The sequence below is a fragment of the Colletes gigas genome, unplaced genomic scaffold (genome assembly GCF_013123115.1).
Source record: "Colletes gigas isolate AHSC1104 unplaced genomic scaffold, ASM1312311v1 Colletes_gigas_Sc00007, whole genome shotgun sequence".
Classification (NCBI taxonomy): Eukaryota; Metazoa; Arthropoda; class Insecta; order Hymenoptera; family Colletidae; genus Colletes; species Colletes gigas.
The window spans coordinates 2,055,436-2,076,451 of NW_025106636.1; the positions used below are offsets into that span (position 1 = coordinate 2,055,436).

The 21,016-nt window shown below is 47.5% G+C and overlaps 1 protein-coding gene across 3 annotated transcripts in view; it reads left to right on the forward strand.

Annotated features, from left to right (window-relative positions):
• The window catches only part of LOC122396218 (LIM domain-binding protein 2), a 63,646-nt gene that overhangs the window by 19,651 nt on the left and 22,979 nt on the right, over window positions 1–21,016 (forward strand). The gene's annotated exons all lie outside the window — the stretch shown is intronic.

Sequence of the window (21,016 nt, forward strand, 5' to 3'; positions counted from 1 at the left end):
CGAACTATTTCAAAATCGGTGTCCGTAGGGAAGAGTCGAAGAACAACGACTAATCTCGCGCGTCGTAGCGAGATTACGGCGAAAACGCGGCTGTGTGGGTTCGTACGTGCGAGAAGCGTAACTCGTTAGATGCCTCTCCCACCAGTGACCAACACCTAACTCAACCTCGACTAATTACGCAACCTGTTCACCTGCGCTACCTGTCGCGACCGATTCTCTGTGGCTTTTTTTTGCCAACACCGACGCCGCGAGACCTGCAACGAGCGTCTTATCCGCCTCGAAAGATCACCGTGATATTTAATAACAGAGCTTTTGACTGACAGGCCATGGAGCCTGCGATCGCTACGACCCCTTTTCACCGTCCACTTCTCTCGGAATTGCTAAATACGAGTCTAATTCGGGACGATGCACCGTTTTCTTCTCTCCGTCGACCCGAGCCGAACACTTTTTTTAATCGTTTTCATCCATTTGGGCCGGGCGTCAGGCCAGAAAACCCACCGCTGGACAAATAGGTGGATGACGATCGTCTTTGTCATCGGTTTCGAGACACAGAATTATTGCCGGAATTTGCAACATTGTACACGTTCTTGGATAAATTACCAAACTGTTCCGAGGTAAACCGATGCTACGGTAGAACGTCGATTATTTTTTGGTTCCAGACCCCCTCGTTACGTTAAAATATTGGCTCTAGTTTTTGTAAAACCCAACGTAATATCTATCTATGATAATTTGTACTATCGTCGAGGATTAATCAGAACGATAAAAAGTAAGGAAGAGGCGCAAAAAGTTTTCCGAACATCTAACGCGTTAAAAGGATGGAGAATGCAATTTGAAGTCTTCGATGGCTGCATCTAGAAGCGCATTATGCATCCTGTAATAAATTTCCGTGGTCGCGATAAATATTCAGGCGTCGCGGCGATTTTAATTGATATAACGAAGGAATATTCATGAGCGAATTAGAGGGACGGCCAATTTATGCGTCTCGCACTGCCTCGAATTCGGCGAGCTGCACGGAGATGCGTTAGATGCGTTCTCGTTCGACGCATAAATTCGCCAGCGCGTATCAGCGAGCGCTCCGAAGCTCTCTGGATCGCGGGAATGATAGCTGACGGCGTCCGTGATGATGTTGCGCGATATTTTGCAAACTGCATATCCGCCTTGCAACGTTGCATCCAGGAAAATGGGCGCACTCCGAACCGATTGCATCCTTCGAATTTTTTTGGCGATTTCTCCTTTGCTACGGTTCCCAAGTATTAAAGAGAAAATAAAATATTTATTCGTTAAAATAATTTCCAATTTGACACGAATTTTCTAATCACTAGACTGTACAGAAGATTTTACAGGAAATATTAGACGGTTCGAAGGACGAGACGCGTTAAATTTGTCGCAGTTGCATAAAAAATGTTTAATCGAAGATTCAATGACGAGTTTCTGTCCCATCCGTCGTCCAAGGACCGACTCTGTCGATTTCTGGCGTAGAAAATCGTTGGCTCGTTCGGAATCTACTTTCGAAGCCTGTAAGTGTACTTCCGGGATCGACTTCCTGGGCTGGAACTATTTTTGGAGATCGTACGTGACTCCGTATTAGTTTCTACGTTGGTTTTATCACCGGTTCTCTGCGCTCGGAGCAGCCAGCTTTCGTCCTCCGATATTAAAATGTACTTGCGAACGAAACTACGTGTGGAAAACTTAAAATGAAATTCAAACAAAATAGAGAGGATGCCTGTTTAGAAAGGAATTAAATTTTTTTGAAAGCTCGGACACATACCGATGGAAATTCGCGTTTTCATGCGAGGAATCCTTTGTGAAATGAACTGTGAACCGCGCACGGAACTCAGGTGCGCAATTGCGCGACGTGACACGCGATTTCTGACCGTCGATTGCGCAAACGGTCGACTGACGCACTTGCGAATGTCATTCTCCATCGAATCGCGTGCCGTACGGACATCTATTCGCGGCATCGCCAGACGAACTTATCGCCATTTTTGCCTTGGAAGTTCCCTCTCAACGTTATCCTGACCGCTTCCTGGAGCTCTGACAAACCGAAACCACCTCACAACAGGTGGGCCTCGCTTAAAGAATTTTTAAATCGTGCAACCGATTGCAAATAATAAAGAGAATTATACATCGTCGAAGTATTTTGAGACGACCCGCGTGGGATTAGTTACGTTCCAACGTAGGAAAATTGTTGTAAACGATAGAAAATCGAGACAAAGGGTTGATCGAGCGTGTCTGGATCGTAGGATAGATTTTCTCTCGCGGGATCGTGAAAGTGGAGCGGCGAACGAGGGCCGCGGCAGACGGCGGTCGTAAAATTTCTAGGCATTCGTCACAGTCAGCCTGGGCCGGCGTACAAAGCCGCGAGGAAGCATAGGACGAGACCTATCTTGGCATCGCGCTCGCACCGCCCAGAGTAGATCAAAACGCGTACGAATTATTTTTAGATCCGCTCGACCGGCAGAGCGATTATTCCTCGCTAAATCATAACTCCTTCACCCCCTGCGCCCCTCGAACCGCGCGGCGGAAATAAATTAATCGAAGGCCACTGCCCTTTGCGGCGGCGAAATTAGTCGGGGTGGAGGGGTTTCTGGAATCGCGAGCCGTGCTATGTCGCCGGACTAATGAGACGTCAAAACGAACAGACATTACCGGGATTTGTTTCTCCCAGGGATAAACTATTCGTCGAGATCGATCAATTAACGCCTTGGTTAACGCGACACCGTCAGGATCAGGACGTGGATCTAGAATTGGCTGGTGGTTATAGATTCTCTTTGTTCTATAATTGGACAGCACCCACGACCAGGTCCGCGAAGTCATTTTAGAGTGGTCGATGTTCCTCTATCGATTGCACCAGTTTCGTCCACATGTGCTCCAAGGTTCGAACAGATGTTCGGCCGGACGAGAGAGAGTCCATGTGTCGAGCAACCGATTTTACGAGCGGGCCGGAAAAACCGACGGGATCGTGGAGGGAAGGCGTCGGGGTGCACGTGACTCCGGGGGACAGCAGGCCACGTGCCACGCGATACTGTGACGGCGCCGGGACGAGTTCGTCTCGGTTTCCTGGTCGAGACGACACCACCTCGTCTCACCTTAACGGATCGCGCTTCTTCACGCTTGTCATGCCTCGCTACGGCACGCTTACCCGCGGATAATGTAAAGCAGCCCTCCCACGTTTTTCAAAGACGCGGCCAGGATTCCCCTGCGCGCTACACCGCCATCGATTCGATTCGAGGTGAACGATATCCCTCCCCCCCGTTCGAGAGGAAAGTGGAATTCCTCGGATAGTTTTGGAGACTGCGGCGTGCCTGGCGCCTATGGAGTGCTTCGCCGTTTTTAGCGCGAGATTGTTGCGTTCGAACCGATCCTATCAAAGTAAACGTACGTTTCGACCCCACTACTTTTCAACGGATTCCTATGCGCCTACCGTTCTATGCATCACGACTTTTTAATCCAGTCCTCTGCTCCCGGAATGTTTTCAATTATACTTTAACCCTTTAAACCCTTTAACCGGTACTTTAACGAGTCTGATTCATGAAGATTTTTACCCAAACACGAATATCACGAGCCAGACTCGCGAACAGAAAGTCACGAGTTTCAGTTACTATCGGTACGCCACGAGAGTTGGTAACGATTCTTATAATCTCCGTTACAAAGCAGTTTGGCATCAGTCTGGTATGTTTACCGCGCGATTTCGTCACGGCAAGGGGTTAATGAAAAGTTACTCTATCGGGTTGGTAGTTTTTTACACGAAACAAGAGAATTCAACGAGGTATGTCGCTCCAACTCTCCAAGCTGATCGCACAATTATCCAAGGTTAGGAAAGGCAAGGTACGCGTTTGGTTTGCTATGTTAGCGCCGCCGCAGGTCTCGGCCTAATGCATTCGCTCGCACCGAGGGACAGTCCGGCGAGATTTATTAGGTTGCGTCGCGAAAAGGCGAGCGTAGCGGGCTCCCCGCGAGCCCACGCACGGCTGAAATAATTAAGATACATTTCGCAATTAATTCAAGCGTGATCCGGTAAAGATAAGAGCAGCCGGGGTCGAGTCTCGGAACATGAGACGCCGCGACGACGCAGTGAGAGGCACGTGCCTTGCGCGGACACGTGTAGCAGGTGCACGTCGACGCCTTGCCGTCCTTCTACCGATCCTCTCGTATTGTCGTATCGAGGCGGAATCAAGTTCGCAAACAGACACCAGGTTCCTCCGTTTCATCCAAAGCGGCTCGTTTAGGCCTTCGATGTTCTTTAAATTAGACAAATCTGTCCATCTTGTCTGGTCATCTATTCTCATCTTGTAGCATTTGGGCGTTCACGGATCAACGTGATAGTTTCATTCTTCGAGAAATGTTCTTGGTATCTAACATGTCTGAAATATCAGTCCGCAAACTTGACTCTCCAGGAGTGTCATCCGAGGAGGAAACTTTATGCATCGTATTCTCTGCAATCTAACGGCCCCCATCCTTCTAATCTCAACGTTTCCAGTGCCCAATTGACCTAGAATCCTCTCATGTCCAATTACCAAATCAACTTAAAACACCGGAACGTGTCGTCCCATCCCTTGGAAAAGAAATTGCCCGAGAATTTCTTGAACCTTCAAACCCCTGTACTCCCCCATCGCTAATGGACACCTCGAAAGTGTCCTCCTCTAAAGGGAAAAATGTTGTATTCCCGATTGTGGTTGGGTGTAACGGTGGGCTGTCGGTGTCGGCGTCGAAATTTCCGGGGGCAGGCGATTGATAGAGACGTCGCGCGGCGGCGTGTGGCTTTCTAAAATTGGCCGAGGCGGCGCGCCATGTTTACAGAGACTCGTGTTCAGGTCGCGACAGGAGGCGGCAAAGGATGAACGGGTCTGGAAGATCGGTAAGGAAGCCTCGGTCAGGGGGACAACGGACGAGTCTCTGTCTCTGTCGGGGGACAACGAGGTCTTGGCTAATTCCGTCGTCGCACGTGCGTGCACACGCTAGAGCGGCGGTGTTCTCCTCGTGCTTACGCAACGCGAACGCGAACGCGCGCGAGCGCCTGCGTTCCAAAAATTTACGCGTTCCACCTTCAACGCACACCACAACGATTTTGAAATTCCGGATTCCTCCATGTCGATCAGGTTTCGAACCCCCTTGATCCAATATATGTATGATTCTTCGACGCTTTCGCTATTAGAGAAATTTTGGATCTTGATCCTCTATGAAATTATATTTTTAGTTTACTTTTTACGACCCGGTCTGTTCAAACATTCGAGCAGCGACTTTCCAAGTTTGACCAAACGTTCGAGCTATTTGTATACTTGACTCGGTTTCGAAAGAATGAATTTTCTCTCGGTTTGAGTTCTCGAGTACTCGAATAGTTAAATCCGATGTGTGTTGAGGGAGGATGGGACGAAACGTCCAGGTATAATGCATATTTGGCGTTTCGGTGGAATATTGGAGATCTTGGGAGAGGTGTATCTGTTCGGATAGTAGGGTTATTCTGTAGTTTGCATTGGACGTAGGCTTTGGACAAATTTCGAGCAGCAGCAGGTTCCCAATTTCTAGGTTATCGTCCCGAGGATTATAGAGGATCGATCTCGGTATCCGGTTCCTGGGCTCTCTGACACTGGCTACTACTTAGCCGGATCGGTCCAGGAAAATTGAAGACCGAACTTCGGTATTGTTTCTTTCTGGCAAGGGGAAACTTGGCACGAGCCGAATGAATGTTCACTCTTCGGTTGTATGTCGACTTGGACGTTGTATTTTATAGCGTTCTGAGTTTATTTAAGGACTGGCCACGCCGCAGAGCCTTCCGAATGGTATTTCGGAGTGGCAGGAATCTGTTACGACATTCACCCATTGAAGGCTAGAATTGGACAGATTTTAAAATATTATATTCGCGTCCACGAACATTCGAGTAGATTCTGCGATCATTAATTACATCTGCTTTATCCGTTTTTAACCGGAAACAGAGCTCGTGGGGTTCACAGATTTGTCAAAACACTGGATTAAAAATGTATAAACCTTCCAGCGAGTAGAAAATCCTGTTGAAGTTATGTAGAATATTGTGCATAAATTTAGAGCGACGTATCTAAACAGCTATGGTTTAGCTCGAGGCAAACGCTCGTATAGGAGGCACTGTATTGTGTCGTAATACTTGTTCTTTTCAAAAACGAGTCATTTTGACCCCCCATGGTGGAAGTAGATTGATGTCAGTCGCTTTGGCATTAAAGAATTGTTGCAAAGCGATAATGCGTCGTTTAAGGAACGCGTAATAGTATTTTTTTTTCGAGCGTAGAATACCGTGAAACGTTGTCTGAAACCGAACGCCAAGAACCGGACCCCCTAAAAAGCGATTCACGAGTTTCATTGAACGCTCCGAGGGGGCAAACTTCCGAGGCAGCCCATAAAAACGGGCACACGGTGCCAAAAAGGGGACGAAGGGGAGAAACAGGCTGACGAGAAGGGGTGAAAGCAACAGGAAGAAACGCTGGAGCCTAACCAGCATTCGAAAAGCTTCGTCCGCCACGCGTCGACCGTCAAACAGATTTTTAATCTTCCGAAATGAATATTTTATGGATTCAGGAATGTTTTTCAAACGTCTCCGCTCATCCGCAAACTTTGAAAAAATAATATTCCGCTTTCGTTTCATTTTAATAGAATTCGAACGTAATTTTATGGAATTAAAATCGTGCCCTCCGCGATCCTACAATTTATTAAGTAAACGAAGGTTGCCCTATTTGTTTGCAAAAGTAATTCGAAACTGAGCACAGAAGGGTGTTCCGCTGTTTCCAGGTTCACGGTTTTCCTCAGCCAATTAACAGCTCTTCCATCGGTAGTTAACAAATCATCGTCGAAACTTGTGTCTATAGGTGTGCTCCAAGTTTTGATCACTATCGTCCCGGCGTGGGCGAAGAAAGACAACGGGGCGAAGCAGGGAAAAGTGGGAAACCGGCGGGAGGAAATATACCGAGTTAGAAGGAAGATGTGGTGGGGGAGGGGTGAGATGGGAGCAAGAACGAAGTTATGGAAGCGCCTGGGGGCTGCGCTGCCCTGAGAATAGGGGATAGAGTAGACGAACGAGGTGGGGTGGAGGGGGGTAGAGCATTGTCGGCGCGCATAAGGACATTCTTCGTCCTGGAATCGTCGCTGCTGATGCGAAAGAGTCGAGAGTGTTCGATGCACCGTATCTCCCGAGCCTCCGAGTCTGATCTTCGTAGCCAAGAACGACACTCGAGCTTCGAGGATTTTCACACGCTAACAGAAGGTTCGACAAGATGTTAAGTAACCTAAAAGGCCGTCTGCGAAATGACCCCGATCTCTATATCGCCCCGCGCTATACCGAAACTTTTGATAAAAGGTGCAGTGACCCCCTTTGATCTCGCATTATCGACGACTTATGCTAATAACAGCTCGAGTTCTCCAAAGTCTTTGGCCGGTTCCCTTTGCTCCCGCGGATCCATTTGGCTTCTTAGACTCTGGGTAGATTGGAAACCTCGTTCCACGATTATTGGTGCTCGGGAATTCGAAAGTTCTGGCGATTCGTAATGATCTTGGGGGAAGCGCCTAATCTCCGAAGACGGCGCTTCGTTCTTGGTAAAAACGCTGCAACCTCCAACCAGACCAAAATTCAAAATCCATTCGTCGCTCGCGATTCAAAAATTCGTCGAGATCAAAGTTAACAGGGCTAATTAGACGGGGCAGAAGCACGGTAATTCAAGATGAACGTTCGTTGCATGTATCCCTGAGGGCGAGAGAGTCTATGCCTCGATTGGAGAAAAAATGGTATTTCGAGTCGGATGACGTTCGCCTCGGTGTCATTAAATGCCAAGAGTTTGCAGTAAGGCAGGTGGGGGGAGGGTCGTTGGAGCATCTCGAGAGGCATCGCGTAAAAATGGAACGACAGAAGTGGCGGGAAATGCATCCACCGTCGTAATGCAGGACCCGGCCCAAGAACTAGGGCCATCAGGCGTTGCATACGCGACCGTTTTCGCAAACGGCATTCCTTGTCTCGGTTGTTATTGCTCGTCTCGGAGGTAAAGTGCCTTCCTCGGGCGGCGAAGTCGACGTCGAGGCGGTATTTCGGACGGTGTTTCGGGAGATTAGATTCAATTAGCCGGGTATAATTGCTCGGCGAGGTGTTCGACGGATCCGAGAAGTTCGAAAGTGTTAACCGGATGCTTTGGTAAATTAATTGCAGATTCGCGATAAGGCCGAAAAGGCTCACGGACGGGGAGAAGATTATTAGAGAGAGGCGCGCGATAAGTTTAATCTTCCGGGGGGAATATCGATGCAGAATTAACGTCCGCGGATGGAAGATTCGTCCGAGGAACGAATTCGCCGCGGCTGAGCGGAGTCGCAGCTTTGCATTTCAACGGCGTAGACAAGGCCTTGCCCTCTTTAAGGCAATTAATGACTCAATCGGGATCAGGCTGATTGAGCCTTTATAAGGGCCTGGGGTACGCGTGGCCGGACTTCGCAATGCGCAGAATGCGCTCGCCTGGCCGCATTTATTAACGCGGTGGCATGAACCCAATTAAGGACGAACGACCGAGGAAGCCGAGGATTCCTCGTCGCGTGTTGCACGCCGGTACGCGCGATTCCCGGCTTCGCTCGGCCCGCGCGCGACCAGTCACCAACCGGGACCAAAATATACCACCGGACCTTCCGGCTCTTCCTCTTCGATCGGTCGATTCATCGATCAGGATTCTCACTCGTCCCCCTCGATCGGTACAAATTACTCTTTGCTGGATAATTTTAACAATATTCGGAAGCAGTCTCTGATTAATGGCTCTGAAACTTTTATCGAGGTCGAAATCCAGCCTTATAACAGGGACTCGCTTTTGATCAAGAGAACGTCGGAATTGTATAACGAACGAAAGTATCCTGGAAAGCGTGTTTCTAAAAGTTTTTGGTATAGGTTCAAGGTTGTGCTTGATCGATACAGTGTGTGATTGTGGTGTCTTCCCGAGGCGAGACAGAAAGTGACACGATGCGACAACACGCGTTGGATAGCCACGAGCTGTCTTGTGCGTGGTCAGAGACAAGTGACGTTAATGCGCAATAAATTAGCGGCCCTCCCACGCGGCTCGCGAGCAACGCGCTTCACGGGTCTCGTTGTTGTCCCGCGGCGTCTTGGTTTCGTGGAAAAAGTCACAGAGTCGCGCTGGTCTCCCGATCGATGCATCTTTTATCGTCCTGCCGTGGTCAGGAACCTTTTAGGCTATCCCCCGTGGACTTTTTCCATCGATAACATTGGGTTTTAGTAGCGATCGAGCGAACGAAAGTTGAGAATCTATAGTTGTTACTGTTGTTTTGGTTTAGAGGTATCGAGAACTTTTACTCGAGTTTTACTACCGATCGAGCGAATGGGTAAATCCATGGGTTTCGCTATCGCTTCGAATTAGAATTCCGTGTCTTCCTTTTGACGACTAGCATCGGCCAGAATTAATCTAGACACAGTGAGCATTTTGAAATTTTCTTGGCTGGTTTTGCGAACCCGTTTATCATCGTCGGAAAAATGAACGAGACCAACGTCTCAATTCCTGCAACTCTAAATATGTAGTCTGTCAAGTTGCACCAAGGATCCGGAGAAAAATAAAGACAGAGCGCGCAGCATCCAGCATAATTTTCGGGAATCGATCGAATCTCCCTAAATCATCAAGACACGTCGTATAAACCCGTTTGAGGAGGCGGGAGCTGGGCTCGTAAACCGGTATGAGCGTTCCAGCCTCGTGGACAACGATGACCCGTGACAGTACGGATTTATCGTGCCGTCATTTCCGTGTAAACAGTTCCACCACCGTGAGATAATAATGGCGTTTCGTTCCTATTCATCGATTTCCCGATCTTTGGCACAGGTGCCCCAATATCCCAGTTTGTCTTGGAAAAGATTTTCTTTCATCGATCAAATGTTTTGTTTCGACAGCGAATTCCGACGATCTGTCTTTTCAGAGTTCGTGGTCGACCCGGAGGATCGATCGGTCGGAGTCGAATTTTCTAGCAGGGGTTTTTCGTGCGGCAAAAGCTAATGACACTTTGTGTAACACTTTCCGGAACGGGTGTAACTATTAACGTTTGGCTTCATTCCAGTCACAAAAGATGTTTCGAGCGACGAGATGAGTCATGTTCCTCGGCTCGTCGGTCAGGTTTCTAGCTAGGAATTCGGCGCATCGAGCTTGGTAGACTTTCGCGTTAGGAGCGAGTAGAGTGGTTTCGACGGAGCGAAACGAGGAGGACGGAAAGGCCGATAGATAGAAGAGAAACGTTAAAGAATCACGAATACGCGGAGCGGATGACACGAAAGGGGGTAAATGATCGACGTTGGACCCGCGAGTTTTCTTTTTCTCGTCTTCGGTACATGGCCAAACCGGTTCCCCGAGTTCGTGTAACGTCTTCGGGTCCAGTAATCCCACGGCAATTTGGCTGGAACAGATGTGTCATCGTTTTGTGATGTTCCGTTGTTGCGGCCCGGAAGATCGTTGCGTGCATCATGCTAAAAAGTATGCAAAATCCCTTTTCGTGGACCGCTAGACGGTGCAGAAAAAAAACAAATCAGCCTCCGACAACTCGAAGACATTAGGAAACCAATCCGAAAGCGTTAGAACTTCGATAACATCTAATCTTGAGAATTAATCTTTTTTAGCTCCTAAAATTCTCATCGTGGACGAAGTTAGAGCCTCTGCAAACTTAAGTTTTGCCATTCTCGCGGGCAGAAATAATTTAGTAACCTCTGGACGTTGAAATGGAAAAAGTAGATATCCGATAATGCGAAAAATTCGGGTCTTAATTACGGTTAGAGTGTTCGGAGAGTATTCGCAGAAAGAAAAATGTTGGCGTCTCTTCCCGAACTTCCATCCACGTTCATCTGTTTCGTTATCGCCCGGCGTTAACTATCGGTCTCTCTGCTCGCCTTTTGGACTCTCGTTACCAGAAGGCATGCACCGCTAATTGATACCCGTAATCATCGAGGCCGGAGGTCAAACGGAACAAACCGACGTCCGAACTGCGAAGTTTCGGCAGAGTTTTTCCCCCTTTCTTTTTGCCAACGGAGATTACTCCTATCTCGGGGCCGTGAAAACGATTAAAATCTGCAGACTTCCTTCTCGTTCTTACGGAGGTCTTCGCAAAACACCGAGCACCGTTTCGTCGGTTGGGACGGCATTCCTTGACCCATTGAGTGTCATCGTTCGAGACGATAACGAAACGTCTTTCCCAAGACAATGAAGAAACTTAATTCTAGTCGCTGGAACAGTATTCATCAACGTTCTGGCTACGTTGGTCCAAATTTCGACTATTATTTTTATCATTAGGGCGAATAGAAATTTTTTGGAAGGGGTCCAAGGGAGTGTTAGAAATTATTTTTCAATCGAAACAGATTTTCTTAAATTACTCTTTCGGCCCGTAGAATCATCCCTTACAATATTCACATCAACGAAAGGGAAACACGTTGCATAGGGAAACGAACGAAATGCCCAGAAATCGACAGCTTTTCTCCGAGAATAGTCCTCTCGCGTTGTGGTTCCTTCTCGAGAGGCGCGTGTCGTCGAATCACGGCCAACGATAAATAGCTTCGGATTCGACGCAGCATCTCCCCGCCGCTCGAAACGTCGTCCTTGCGTCACACTGACGAAACGACTAATAATAAATCGCTCGCGGAGCGAAGGATAAAAAACAAAAGTCGACGGACAAGCGCCCTTTATTCCGCTCCGGCCGTATTTCCGAGTCCGAGGCGCGTATCGCCGCGGTGAAAGCAGCGTTCCTGATACAAAACGGACCCGCGAACCGCTCGCGTTCGTTCCATATCGATGGCGAAATGGGAATCTTTTCTTTCTCTATTCTCGACGCCGCGTTTCGCCTGGCCTGCCGGTTTCGTCATAGAGAACGGCGAAACGCCACATGCTAGGCTCGCCGATAGCACGATCCCGCGCGCCAAACAATCCGCGTTTCGCGCGAACAAATAAATGGACGGTGGACCTTCTGCCGCGCATTCCGAACCGACCAGTCTCCGCGATCGCGCCTCGAAATACTAAAATTTCATTGCAAAACAAAAATATGACATCCGAGAATGGCACGATCCATGGAGAAATTTAAAACACTTAAAAGTTGATCACTTTTTAGCAAGGTATCGATTGTATCAAAATATCTGTATCGCTTGGCTTTTGAATCACCCTTGAATTGGTGAATTTGATTCGCAAGAAGACGTAGAAGGGTTAATTGACTGTGCAAAACGTCCAAACAGCCTCGTAGCTAACTGCGGCGACCGATCAAATTTCGCGTACCTTTTGTTTGGTCACATCGTTGGCGATGTCCCGGTCGGGGGGAAAAAATTGCTCGTCTAGTTCCCCGACCACTCCTAACGAAGAGTCGTAACGGCTACTCGGGCAGTTCGCAACTTTTGCCCCCGAGAGGTCGTCGCGTCGCATTCCTGGCAGTGAACTTTCGCTCAGGAGGACATAGTTCAAAACTCATCGACCAAAGTGATTTGTTTCGATTCGAGCGGCGAGGCTCGCATCGCACAATGGCCGACGGAGGAGGACGGGGGAGCAACAGGACTCTTTCCCGGACGGTGCTCCCTGCGATTTCGTCACAGAGAGGCGCACTCCGTTCACTTTTCCAGCAATGGCCAGTGGCCGAGTTCGACGCGAACCGGCGTGGCACGCTGGTTATTGCTCTTTTATGGCTGGCACACATCGCGCGGCCAACGCTGTTTTCTCCGGTTCGCTTAACAAACCGGATCGCTTTCTGTTCCCACGACCGTGGCTCGACCGACGTCACCAGAGTCCTTTTAACCAGGACAACGACGACCGAATCGCGACATCGTCCTAGCGGTGAACCGCCGACGCTCGCAACACTATTGCTTTGTCCTTATCCAGTTATTTATCGTCTTGCTCCAAGAGATTCGACCGTAGGATCCTTCGTAGGGGATGGTCTGGGAATAAACCCCACGACTTCTTCCGTTTCGAACGTTTCAGAAATGGTTATCTAACTCTGGAATGCCCTGCTATGGCTAGAGTCACCTGGACGACAGACGATCGTGGAGAACTATTCCAAGTATTTGGAAATTTGTTCGTTAAGCAACTTTGTCAGCCATTACTCAATAATTAACGTCTTACTGCGATAGAGCGAACGAAAGAATCGACTAGTCCGATGCGAGTTCCAGGTATACACACCCCACCAACCGTGTTTCTTACTCCCACCGTCTGGGAGACTCGTAGCGATTCATTCGAAGCATTTTACGATTTCGTAGTTGTCGAACAACGTTGTTAAAGTTTGTCTAATTGCATATTTAACGTCTCACAATGGATAGAGTCATCGGAAGGATCGTCTTATCTGATGGGAGGAGTTCCAGGAACGAAACTCCCACTCTCCACGTTACTCCTACCGCTTTAGACATAGCGAAGTATTCGAAGCATTTCCATAGTTGTACAGTAGTCATCTAATTGTTTTTACAATGGATAGAGTCATCGAATGTATTAACATATGTTATTTAGATTTTGGTAGAGGATTGAAAGCGAAGTGCGCGTCGCGAATGGATTCGTAGAACGTACGTGGACTTTTGGACGTAACACGGCACGTGGCACGAGTGTGCGATGTGTACGTGACAGAGGAGTGCAGTGGAAAAAATTATTCGAGAAGTTAGTCGAGATCCGAGAGTCCAAGAGATCGAGAGATTCTCAACTGACGCATGTACGGTCAATGTGGATCACCGAGCTCTTTGATACAAAGCTGTTGCTTCCTACAAAAATTTACAAACGTTCAGAATTTTAATTTCCTCCAAAGAAGAGTTTATTTTCAAAGAATTTGACTGCTTTGAATCTTCTTCACAAAAATTCACAGTCAACGTGGACCATCGCAGAATCCAGATCTGAAAGTTCACGCTCCAACGTACTTCGATATCGTTTGTATCGTTAAAGTAGTGGTTCGCGATTCGCTCGAGCCCATCTCTGCATTCTGCAAACGCTGCCAAACTCCAAGCATCCAAGCCATCGGCCAAGGAAGAGGTGAAAGAGTTCTACTCCACCAGGTCACCTGGTGGGAGGCGACTCGAATCGATTCTTTCTTTAACCCGTCGACTGATTTTCTCGACGGACGATCGATGTCGACTCAATTTCCCTCTCGTTATAAGGACATGAAAAATAAATTAAAAAAAAAAAATCAACAGCAGATGCTGAAATTTTTCGGCGAAAAAAAAAAATTTCAAATCGTTTTAAAAAAATTATTTTCGGCTACGGGGGTCGATTACAATCATTTTTAGTGAATAGACATACCCTCGAATTCCTACCCACTGTCGAGAAAAAAATTCATTACCGCGGATACAATGTCTGACCCTGACATTCTGATTCCCCTGAAATTTTTAGAAAATCATAACTCTTGATCGGATTGGAGGATTTTGATATTTCAAAATGCAAACGACGCGTATGTTAGTCAAGAATATGTATAAATTCTAAGAATATTCGAAATGTTGTTCCTTAACCCCGTAAAAATGGTTCAAGTTTCAAACGACAAATGTAGAAATCCTTTGCATTTGCTGCTGGTAACGTTAGTAGTCCTCGATCGAAGTTGGTGAAAAAAATCAGGTGTAGTGGTAAAGATCGGCCAGCCGGACGACGATATCGACGATAAAGTATCGCGGTCGCAGGCGGCGATAAATCGTCAGGGCGACGGTGCGATTACTGCTGCGCCAGCGACGAAAGTATAAGGGAATGGTAGTCGCTGACTCGGCTGTTACTTCATTCTGGAAACGAGTTTCTGCGTGTAATCGAGCCGAGTACGAGCAGGGTCCGACTTTGTTTCGGTCGGGATTCGCTCCAACGAGGACGACGAACTTCATTCAGGAATCTTAAAGTCTTCCTTCGAACGTGGAACTTGATTGGTCAGGAGATGGGAACATTTTAGGCCAAATAAAAAATAATACTCAAGACCATGGAGCACGTTAATAGTTTAGAAGTTTCTTTGTATCTTTGTCGATAGATTAAAGTTAATGGTCAAAGGTCTGGTCAAAAAGCACACCCATCAATGCGATAAAATGTTGTCTTCTAATTATCGCGTCGTTTGTTTGCCGCTTCTTAGGCGCTATTTCGGCAGAGTGAAAGAGGAACGGTGTTCGAAAACAGGCCAGATAAGTATCTGGTCAGAAGAAGACCGGGAAAGTCAATTATCGACGAAAGTATCGCCACACCTATCCTTTTGTCGGAGCCGTTCAATGAAATTGTAGTTTCAATTATCGGCACGATTACTCGGCTCGCGTCAGGGATCGATAAATGCCTCTATCTACGTCCTTATCAGGCTTAGACGTTACGTAAACGACGTACTCCACTGATAAGAGCAACAGTGTACGTGTGTGCACGCGTGTGTGTACGTTTTCTCCGTCATAACTTCGGGAAGAGAACACCGGATAAATATACCGGGCGACGATTGGACCGATTTTTCGCCGTTCGCGGTATCTACGGCCACAAATGTTCTTGGAACGATCAAAATCGCGCGAAGATCCAAGGTAGGCGCGTCGAAATCATTTTGACCCGAAGTCCAAGTTCCATTTTATGGCAATCGATAACAATTAAAGGCAATTATTATTACCTCGTTGTATCGTAGCAATAAGAATAGCCTCGTGAAAAGGTACATTTACAATACCAGAATATAATCGAATATAGTCGTGGAGTTTTCTACCAACTGTCTTAGATTCATTTATTTTTCCCGCGTTGTCGTGCAATTTATACAAATTATCGCGGCATAAAGACGCTTTCAACAGGCATAAGAGTAGCTCGGGATAAATAGCCGTTCAGTTTGCGATTGTGTTGGAGCGTTTAAAGCGCTTTTCCCTGGGTGCGTGCGCTCTGTCTTGTTCCCAATAAAAAGTACGAGCCAATAAATCGCCAAGTAACGATCCTTCTTCCGTTTTTATAGAGGCATTCTTTACTCCTCAAAACAAAAGCCTGTAAAAGTCGTGTTTCAGACACGCGATCGTGCACCATCCGGTCTGCACCGCATTGTACCATAAATAAATTATGGTTTCACAGAACTTCTGACTGGTTCAGCCACTCTTTCGCCTTTGCGAACTTTAAACAAATTATTCGAAACGCATCTAGACACGTACTGCAGAGAGTACGATCAAATACAAAATCGTATAAATTTCACGTACCTTAAGAAACACCGGTGCTTGGAACGTTGGCGATAGATAGATCGCCTGGAAGGAACGAGGACTCGAAAAATCCGGATCTAGGCCGTGAAGCTTACACGTGCACGTCGCGCGTTTCGTTCACCCCTTCCTTCGTTCCTCCTCCACCAAGACCAGCTCTTACCCCCCCGAGTACACGTATTCGCAACGACACGTCCGTTCCTAGCAATGGGTTCGAGTCGTTTCGGGTTCCTTCGATACGAACGATACGTTCAAACCACTCGAAACATCGGATACACTTACCCTTAGAAACGATTTGAAATGAACGAGATGGGAATTATTTTTGTATAAATCTCAAGTAGTTTAGAAACCAGGTCTCTCCGGAGGCACCTTTCCGGCATTTTCCCAGCCTGAATTCGAGCTGTGGATAATATTGCAGGCGATTGAAGGCCGTCTAGGTCGAAATCGGTCGGAAGCTCGCGAGACAGAGAGCCGAATGCCCATCGCTGCTCAGTCGGCGTGCGTGTGTGCGCCATTCTTCTATATATAGACTTCGAAAGGGGGGTTAGCATGACTCCCCAGCATTGATCGCAGTGCCACCCCATGAGCAAACCCCTAATAACACCCTCTTCCTCCCTCCGCAACCAGACTCACCCTCGGCCGCCACCCTCCAGTCTGAACTGCGCCCTTTGCTAACCCAATCTGAGACCCCTGCAGGCGAGGGCTCTCAACCGGCGGTTCCTCGGCGTGGTTGTTCGGCCAGCTGGCCGGTCAGCTGATTTCTGTCGGCGTGCAGGGTCGACCATTAGCCGCGCGAACTAAACCCATTAACTCCCACGGCTTGATAACGGCTCTAACCGCCTCGAAAGTCTCGCGGCAAAGGTGTCGATGGACACATTGCCTGCCTGCCACTCTTCTCGGCTTGATGGTCCGATGGATAGTTCCTGCGGGTCCCAGGATGCTCGGTCAGAGAGGAATCAGCGATTGGGAACGGTGACTCGGGTTGGGATATTTTGGGGGTCTGGATACTTCAGAAGTCTCGTTCGAGACGGACAGGTTGAGTCGAACATGGTATCAACGTTGCATGGAACTTCCGACGAGCTGAAAATAGATCGTGGAGCAAGATCTTCGTGGGGCCTTGAAACAGGTTGATCGAAACACCGTCACTCGATGACAGACAAGTAGTTATCGGGGCTTTAGGAAGTGTGTGAGTGTTTCAAGTTCTTCGTGGACTTGGAGGAATCAATTTTGGACCAAAAATTTTGACGATTTTTTCGCCGTAAAAAGAAGGACTATCCCGTTGATTGAAACGTGGAGGTGGATCGCGAGAAGTCGGGGCATATCGAAGTTGATCGAGGGCATCGACTCGGGGATGGACCTGCCAGGCGGGCTGAAAATGTGGCGCCAGTTCGCGCGGGTAAAAGTTTTTCATTCAACGGATTAGTTCCGTATCGGGGGAACGATCTGTCACGATTCTTCGCGGGAAAGGGGAAGCAGGGTAGGGGTAAAAAAAATTCCGAGCCGCCGGTGCGTGGCGTGCGACGAATTAATTAGTTCGATCGCGGCGGGCAGCACGTCTTGAATGAGAGAGAACGCGCCGCGAGCCGGTTTCGGATTATTGCGCGCCGCTACACGCGCGGCGTACGTGCCTCACGTGAAATTACGTTCCCCCGCTGAATTACCGCGTTTCATTTCTGTTTTCTTCTCCACCCGACGAGGCAACGGTCCTAACTGCCCCCCAAACGCGATTCTGCTCCTTCGCGACACAGGTCGCATTTTTCGGTAAGAGAAACTTCACGTCATTAGCCTTTTCCTTTAGAAAAATATCGGCAAGCCTTGATCGAGCCTCGCCCCGTTGCTAACAATACGCCGTTTATTATTAATCCCTCGCTTGCTTATTTATAAATATCATATATCCGCGTTGTATCATTTTTTAATACACGATCGATACTCGTTCATACGCTTTAAACTAAAATAAGCTTGTTAATCATAGACGAGCGTGTGTTAACCTTGTCTATAAGGTACAAAAAGAATTCCAAAGACAAGTGGGGTTCGTGATTTGTTACTATATTATTCAAATGTGTCCAAGCAACTTTGTCCGGTTCAACTCGAACGTTCGAGTAACGCGACTGCGGAGAGTTTACCGCGATCTTTCGCGATCCAGATGAATCAGAGCACGAATGGGGCGAGAAATTTGTCGAGCGCGTCCCTGGTGAACCGTGCACGACAGTAGGTTACCCTTGCAACCCTTGAGCCTCGACCCTTCCCTGGTAAAATCACCCCGCTGCGTGTACCCATACACACGCAACACACACGTACAAAGGGTAGTGACGTGTCGTCAGGTCCCACGGCGGCGATCCTCCGGAGACTGGAAAGGCCAAGTTCTTTCCAGCACGATCGATCTTTCCAATGACATTCAGCGTTTCTCGCGTAACGTGGCTCTTATGGCAGCAAAATCTCCCTGATAATATCTCCGATTAGAACGTTTTCGATGTTTGACGTAAAAAATTGTTCAATCTCCGAAGGTTCGTCCGCGTTTCGCTTCGTTCGAACCGCCTCCCTTTCGTTAATTTACGAATGGAACTAGTTCACGGACGTATTTAAAATTTGTACACGTCATTCGCGAATGAAATTTGGCCAATTGTACGTAGGCGAACATCGACCTAATAGAGCAACGTCGATAATAAAATCGATAACGATTCCGGTGAACGGCGGCGACGTTGTCAGCGGACCGCAGCCAGTCAGTCGAACGCTAATATTTTGATGCCACCGATCGATTGTCCGCGTTACGAGCACGCATTACAGAGCCAATCCAATTTCCAAGAATTAACCTGTCGTTCAACTGGCCGGGGAAACAACATCGTTTTGTTAGTTTCGATCGTGTGCGTCGGACTCGATTTCGGGATTCGAGCGCTTTCTTTGCCGCGTCGATGGATTAAACCGCGCTACCAATCGTGCAGGATACCGTTAATCTCACGGGTTCCATAGAAATCATGGGATCTAGAAAGTTACGAGTCGATGTAAAACCTGATAGATCAAAAGATAGGCGAAATAGTACATTTCTGCATCGCTCTATCGAATTATAGCGACAAAACAATTTTTTTTAATTAAGTATTTGGAGTAGAGAAACTTTTATACATGGTGCATATTAGAAAGTTTCGCTGGTAAAGTTCTCGTGAAAGAACTCTAACTCTCGGAGAAAGAAAAAGTCTCCGTCAGATTTTAGTTGGAGCAAAGATCCAGAGATCGAAAGAAGATTCTCGGTGTTCCTGTGCTTTGATTTCTGAAAGCAACTGGTTAGTCTCGAAAACAGTTACACTTTCAGCGAATTGCAACGATGATCTATGAGTTGTAATCAGCCCCGTAGTTCCGACAAGTCGTAGACGCTCACGAGCAACAAGACGCGACGAGAAAACGTTCGCGAAGACGAGGGTGATCGATATATCAGTGCAGCCAAGTCGATTCGTGACCCTCGAAACCGTTATCGCTGGCTGCAGTGCAACGATCTCTCTACAATCAACTCCCATATTCAATTAGAACTTTGCGACCGATACTTGGACGCGTGCATTAATACGCCACGCGCAAATATACATTCGCGAACAAGCGCGTCGATCTTTTCACGGATCTTTTAACTTTTCGCGACAAATTTTGGGTCGCAGGGCCCCTCCAGTTGTTTAGAAAACGCCAGGGATACTGGCGTGATCAATCACCCATGTTGATAATAATATATAGCATATAAATAAACGCTGCTCGCGTATTCCTAGATATTCACTATACAGGATAATAAATATAAACTCTGCGAGGAAACATATTTTCTGATCTTCTAGCGTGTACAAATGTTTCGTAATCCGTGCAATATTAGTTGGAAATCTGCTTTGCTGGTATCCTTCCTTGCCAGACCTATTCCTCGACCTAACGGAAGAAAGTAAATGTCTTTTTTCGTGCATCGTCCACTTAACGAGGATAATTACGCGTACGTAGCAATTTATTCCCGCGGTTGGAAGCGTTATTGCTTCTTTCTACGTCGCGTAATTTGTGTACGGTTCCTCGGTTAGATCGGAGGATGAGTCGAACGCGATGGCGGCAACCAGGTATCTTCTATCGTCGTCGTTGGGGATCGTATCATGCAAATTGCACGACAGAACATGCTGGATAAACTTCGAAGCTTCTCGGGGTGCACGGAAACAACGCGTTCCGTTTGCTCTGTTCTCCGAAGAATTCGTTGGAATTCTGTATCATTTTTTGTCGTTCTGTTAGCTTAATAATTAATATTACGATCGAAAGCACCGTCGATAGATCGATCATTGATTCCGTGTCGAGACAATTCCTCCGATCGTCGTTCTTCTCGGAGTAATTGGATCTTCCTCGACAGACTCCGCGTTTGGAGATTTCAGTCGTGCCTGTCGTTGGAGCGGTTGCAACCCTAACAGGTGTTCAACACGCGTGCAGATGCAAACAACCGAAAGACATGCACGAACTTATTAAACTTGATTTACGCTGGTAGCTCCGGTCACGATACCGCGGCACGATCCCAGATCCGTTGCATTGTTATTGAATAACAAAGTTCACGTTTTAGAACAACGGTGAACATTTAATGCCCGATTTTTATCGCGGCGGTCCGGTCACGGTTTGGTGGCAATCGGTCGAGCTTGCCTCGCCGACTCGTGTATTTAAATAGATCCTCTAAACGGCGTGAAACACCTACCGTTCAAACGATTCCAAAACATGCGACAGATTTTTTATTTATTTACCGAACGAACGAAAAGAAAGTATTTTGCAAAGTTTAATTTATTATTTCCAGTGTTGATTTTATAGGTAGACTCTGGTTCTTGCTGATATTCGTCCAGTCGATAATTAGATCAGGGGTTGAAAGAAATAGATCGTTCTTGTCCGAGCGAACAAAATATATCATCGACCCGAAATTTTAAATAACAGTAC